This window comes from Pinus tabuliformis, chromosome 8 (assembly GCF_031772625.1).
Source record: "Pinus tabuliformis cultivar Carrire ecotype Pingquan chromosome 8, CPIR1, whole genome shotgun sequence".
NCBI classification, from domain to species: domain Eukaryota; kingdom Viridiplantae; phylum Streptophyta; class Pinopsida; order Pinales; family Pinaceae; genus Pinus; species Pinus tabuliformis.
Window position 1 is genome coordinate 74,370,729 of NC_142294.1, and position 6,253 is coordinate 74,376,981.

The 6,253-nt window shown below is 39.6% G+C and overlaps 1 pseudogene; it reads left to right on the forward strand.

Annotated features, from left to right (window-relative positions):
• Positions 1-309: 309 nt before the first annotated feature.
• On the forward strand, positions 310-2,265 carry LOC149234220 (pentatricopeptide repeat-containing protein At1g77405 pseudogene; annotated as a pseudogene).
• Positions 2,266-6,253: the final 3,988 nt, after the last annotated feature.

Consider the following 6,253-nt stretch of genomic DNA (forward strand, 5'->3'; position numbering starts at 1 on the left):
ACAAAGCTCAATCCCAGATGGCAGCGTACCGTCTTCCTTCTTGCCAATGCTCTCCAAAAGGAGTTCAACTTCATTAACGGTATCAACTTCCTTCAAAAGGGTTTCTACTACTACAGGAAAGCTGGAAAGCTGCAAAACCCTGAAGGAAAGTTGCAAAACCCTGAGTTTAAATCTCGTTGGCATAGAGTTTCGAGCATCAATTGGGAATTGAGCATGATGTTAGAAGGTTTTACCAGCTTCTACAATGTCTCCGCAGAAAATGACGCATTATAGCAGGAGCAAAGTCTGAAGGCGAGGTAAACTGTTACAATGTTCTGGCATTTGATTTTGAGAACACGTGCCCAACCTCTGTATTCTTTCAAATTGAATCGTTCGCTCCTACCACGATCCAAATATATAAACACATCCCCTCCTAATTTTTTCATAGAAACACGACTACTTCTCTTTGCATTTCATACATTTTCTATATCCACTTGCCAAGAATTGGAAAATTCAACAGCTCCAAATGTTACCCAAATATGTTCACACGGACGCATTTTAGAATGCATTATTTTTTTCATGCAATGTTGCCAAAATCATGGAAATTATTATTCAGACAGATGATATAGAAGTGGGTCTCGATGGGCTTGGCCTCAAAACATTGACCAATGATATTGTCTGCGAAGTACTCAGAACCCTTCAAAGAAGTTTCTCAAAGAGATTACGCAGAAGGATTCCAGAAAAGGTTCCCCATTGTAGAGAGATGCCTTTGGAAAGAGGCCCAACAAGATCAATCTATACGAGGATCCCGAGGTCTTAGAAATCCTTTGTCAGTTAAACAGGGTGTGGGTAAAGCATTGAGATTCTATTCATGGGCTGGAAAACAAGATGGGTTTGCGCATGTTCAGCTTACTTGCCAGGAGATGGCATGGACTCTGGCGAGGGCAATCCTACTGAAAATGTTATGGAGGTTCCTCCATGAAATGGCAAGAAAAGAAAGTGGTCTTGTAAGAACAAAAACTGTGACCTTTGTCATAAAAGTCCTGGGTGAACAAGGTCTAGTGAAGGAGGCATTGGCTTGCTTTTATCGAATGAAACAATTCCAAAATTGCGATCTTGCTCGAATTAATTACCTGGTTTGTTTGAACTGGTCCCTGAAATGAAGTTAAAACTGTATTCTCTAAGGCATTGGGTTACTCACATTTTTCCTGTTCGATATAGGTTTGTGCATTGAATAGCAAACCCACTGTTCCATGCATTTGAGTGGTCATATTTTGGCTGTTTTGATTGAATTCACTGCGAATTTGAGGTAAAACCGTTTCCACTGCATTTGAGTATCCACATCTTGACATGTGGATCGAGGTGGAAAAACAGGAAGGAATGAAGAAAGTGAGAGTAAGGTGGGGAATTTCAGCAAAGTGAGATTTCTATTTTATCAGATGAAAATGTCGGGCTCTAGATGCCCTTCAGATGTTTTCACCTAAACTATTCTGATCACCTGTTATTGCAAACACAGTATGCATACAAGTATTCGGAAGGCGGTTAATAAGAGATTACAGGAAGCAAATCAGTTGTTTAAAGAGATGTGTTACGATGGTTTTATGTTGGACGTTGTTACTTACAATTGCTTGATTGATGGCCTTTGTAAGAATTGCAAAATCGATAGGGCCCTGGAGATCTTCCGACAGATCCATCAGGATGGTTGTGCTCCTAACAAGGTTACTTATAATTCCTTCATCAGATATTATAGCACTGTGAATGAAGTAGATAAAGCTATGGAGATGCTGAATAAGATGGAGGAGAATAACATATCTCCCACTTGCAGTTCTTATACACCAATTGGTCATGCATTATGCGAAGGAGGACTGGTTGGAAGAAGGTAGTAAGGTATTGATAGAAATGGTTGTTAAGGACTCTGTTCCAAGATCTTATACATATAAGCTTGTTACTGATGCTCTTAGGAAAGCATGAAAAGATGGATTACCAGCAGAAGCAGAGGTATGTAGGAAGATCGAGCTTGGAATTGAAGCTAGGGATAGACATGTAAAAGAGTGAAGGGCATGGTCTATACATGAATCCCCGAAATATCACCTCTTCCCATATAGGTGCACAAATTGAGACAACTATGGCATAAAGAAGCATGGCAACTGGATCTCGATCCATTATTGACTTCTCTCCATGGGAGGCTGTAATGGGAGATGGAAAGGGCAGCAAATCTAGATTAATTTGTGATAACATGTTCACCAAGGGGAACATCAAGCAGCCCAAGCAAGCATCTATATGCCAATTTCCTTTCCAGCTGATACGAAACCAATTATTTGGAAGAGGGTGGAAATGAGCTAGCATCGGTACAATATTGCCAGTCCAACAGCTCCCTCCGCAATATCTATCACAACACTGTACATAGCTTGGCCTCTATATGTCATATTCAATCTAATATATATATATATATATATATATATTTTTTTTTATTATAAAATATATTATAATTTATATTAATATATATAATATATTACATTTTTTTTTTGCCAAGGCAAATGTATATAATTTCTATAAGAGGTATATATAGATATATATATATATATATATATATATATATATATATATATATATATATATATATATATATATATATATATATATATATATATATATATATATATATATATATCTATATATATATATATTAGGATTACAAGTAATTATGAGGGTTACAAGCTCTTATAGCAGAAATTTGGGTTTAGTGGGTTTTGGGTCTAGGTTTTGAATCTGGGCTCTGATACCACGTGTGAGGATTCCATCCTAGGGTCCTCTAACAGAACTAAATTCTTTAATTTCAAATACAATAAAATGGGAAATAATTCATTTCTAACTAAACATTTAATCGATGATATTTTTCCATTAAAATTTATTTCCTACAATTAAATAGTGGGCATTTCATTTCAGTCACTTACATGAGTAATCTATAAATAGAGGAATACCTGTTCCGATAGCTTGGATGAGATGCCCCTGAGCTCCTAATCCAGTTGGGATTCTCTTCTTGAGTATCAACTAGATTTACCTCCCAGTCAGCTAGGAAGTAATTCCTAGCCCAGCAAACCTCCACAGGTTCCCTACCCCTCCGAGCCCAAGTCCAACTAGATGTAGTGTGTCCAAGATAAACAATATTGATCCAAAATGGATTTTGGATAGACTCCTAAGTCTATGTGTTCCTCACTGAGGGAAATGAAAGTCTAAGGAAGTTCCTAGAAATAGCCCCATTGCAGAGATCTTTTCATTTTGAATCTACTGCAACTTGAATGGGCAAAAATGGACTTAGGATGCAGAAGTTATCTCAGAAAGAAGATGCCCTATGTTCTTTAGAAAAAGAGAAAAAATCCTCTAAAATGGGCCAAAAAAACCTTATAAAGGGAAGCCACATCAGAGGAGGGCCAAAGGTGGACTTAAGTGGAGAGGGGAAGCCACCCTTGATTGCTGATCTCCGATATATCGGGTTGGAGATAGGGTTGTGCTCGATGGCAGGCCCCCAAGCAATGTGATACTGTGGTCACTGAAATCAGCGGATTGACATTGGCGATGGCATGGGGCTTAAGGCGGGACCCCGGGCCGAGCGATATTGCGATTGCCGATATCGGCGGATCAGCGTCAGTGGTGCCATGAGGCAAAGGATGGACCTCGGGCCAATGCAACATGCGATCACCGATATCGGTGTCGGCGGATCAGCATAGGCATAGGCCATGCCATGTGGAAAGACCCCGAGGCTATGCGATATGCGATAAGCGATAAAAGGCCGGACTTGATAATATTTCAAAACGCAATTCTATAAAATTTGAAATCCAGAAATTCGGATTTCAATGCATTTCCTGTGTAAATGGGTTTTTAGCCAATACGCCATGCGATAGAGATTTGCAATAAAAAGGTGGACCCGATAGGTTTATAGGGCCGATTCCATAATGTTTCAAGTCCAGGAATTCATATTTTCATGTATTTCCCGTGTATTTGGGATTTTACCCAAAACACATATGCGATGCGATATAATGCCTAAGTGTGGACCCGATAGGGATTTTAGGGGTGATTTCATGTTCGGAATTCGCGCCTGACAGTGTATTTTCCAGTAATCTTTGTGTATTGGAATTTTTCTCATTTTTGGGTTTTTACCAGAGAAATGGCCCTGATTCCTTTGTAACTATCCCATTCTCCTTGCCATGTTGTAAGTAGGCATTCGTAACAATGATGTAGGGATGTGTTAGATGAAGAGCCACAGAGCCGGTGAGCCAGAGGGCTAGTCGAAGATACAGAGGGATGATTACACATAGAGGAATGGACAGGAATCCGAAAAGCCAAAAAAATGCCTCAAAGAAAGCCAAAGAACTCAATGGAGGGGAGCAGCGTAGGTAGTGAAGCCAAGGTAGGAAGCTAAGGCAAAGAGGCAAAGGAAAAAGGCAGAAGCAAAGAGAGTAGCTGAGGGAATTGCTTGGAGGTCAAGAAAACCTTTGATGCACACAGGGCCAAGAGCCAAAGCCAGAGTGAGAGCTAGAGCCACGAGCCAGAGCCAAGAGCTAGAGCCAAGAGCTAGAGCCAAGAGCCAGAGCCAAGAGCCAGATCCAGAGCCGAGAGCGAGAACAAGATCTGAGAGCTAGAAATCCAAGAGCTCTAGAGCCAGGGATAAGATGGTGTCGAAACCTATTGAGTGCTGTGTAAGCCAATGGAGTTGAGCCAGGGAGCTTGTAAAAGGGCTTTGCCTTAATCCCAGAGAGCCTAGTCAAGTTGACTAGAGTTCACAGAGATGTAGCCCAAGAGTTCTGGGTGAACTCCTAATTAAATTGCTATTTTGTGTGTGTGTTTGATTGTTCTATTATATCTACTATTTTATTTACTGTTGTATGTACTTACATATCAGCATAAGTAAGTGAACTGACAGTACGTAACAGTTTTAAAATAAACATAAGCATACACCTATATTTCCAAGCATATTATCAATTCCGCATTGGTTAATCAATAAGACTTTGGAATATTTAAAGCTTTGGAAGTGGGAGAGGCTCTTGTAAGTTAAATAAGATGCCTAAGTTCCCCATTTTCAGATCAGGTGGTATCAGAGCTTAAGATTTGTTAACCCCACCTTCAAAGAAGGTTATATCACAATGCTTGATTGACAGAGCAAAGATTGCTTGTCTAAAAGGTGTTTGGGAATTCAAGGATTGATTGTCTGATTGATGTATGCTTGTTTGTAGACTGACTATTTTCTGAGTTTGCAGAGGTGAAGGGAAGGCTGTTGATAGCTCAGTACAGGAAGGAAAAGAAGGAAGAAGGGTTGAAGGCATTCTTCTATCCCAAAGGACCTCAAGGCAATCCTTGAAGCACAAGAGGTTTGTTGCAAAAGGTTGCTTAAATAAGCTCTTTATTAATCTTGTTTGAAGTTCTTTTGTTCATTCACATAATGACAACTTCTACAAGTGTATCCCCAAATTCCTCCTCCATCACAAGATTCTCTGATAGAGACATGAAGGAAGACTTGTTCATCATGATGGACAAGGTGAAGGAAATGTATGAGGAGGGAAGAAAGAGCAACATACTTAGAGAGCAGTTGAATTCCATGAAGGAAGAAAAGCAGTTGCTTTCTGACGGACTACAAGAAATGGAGAGGCAACTTCATATTGCAAATATGAACCTGAAAAGGATGCATGAGTTGGAGTCACAACTCTTTGTTTCCAAAGAAGCCTTGGTCAAGTATTAGCTTGAAGAAGAGGTAAACCATTCCAGTTTTTCTTCAAATTCCTCTAAGAATTCTTATATTGGTTATTTTGAAAAACATACTAGAGGCATAGGTTCCAAGCTAATGTCCAAGATGGGCTATGAAGGAAAAGGCTTTGGAAAGCATGCACAAGGTATTGTTGAACCAATAATGGTCGAGGAGAGGCCTATGTATTTAGGTCTTAACTATGGACATTCTTATGGAGAGAGATCCAAAGCTGCCATGAAGACCATTAGAACGACTCTAAGAAGGAGTTGCATTGCAGAGTGTGAAGATTGTATTCAGGAGGAATACAATGGCTTGAAAAATCATTTGTAGGATGCAGGCATCCAGAAGCACACACTTGAACCAGAGAGTTGTAGAAACTCTGAAATCCTTGAAGAGATTGATGGTGTTCCAAAGGGAGCCACTTCTTCAGTTGCTTCACCTCTTCATGAAGGCAATAAAGGTGAAAGAGGTAGGTATAAATATGGTTCTAAACACATTCCTTTTGATTTTGTAAAGCATGGTAAATTTCCACAT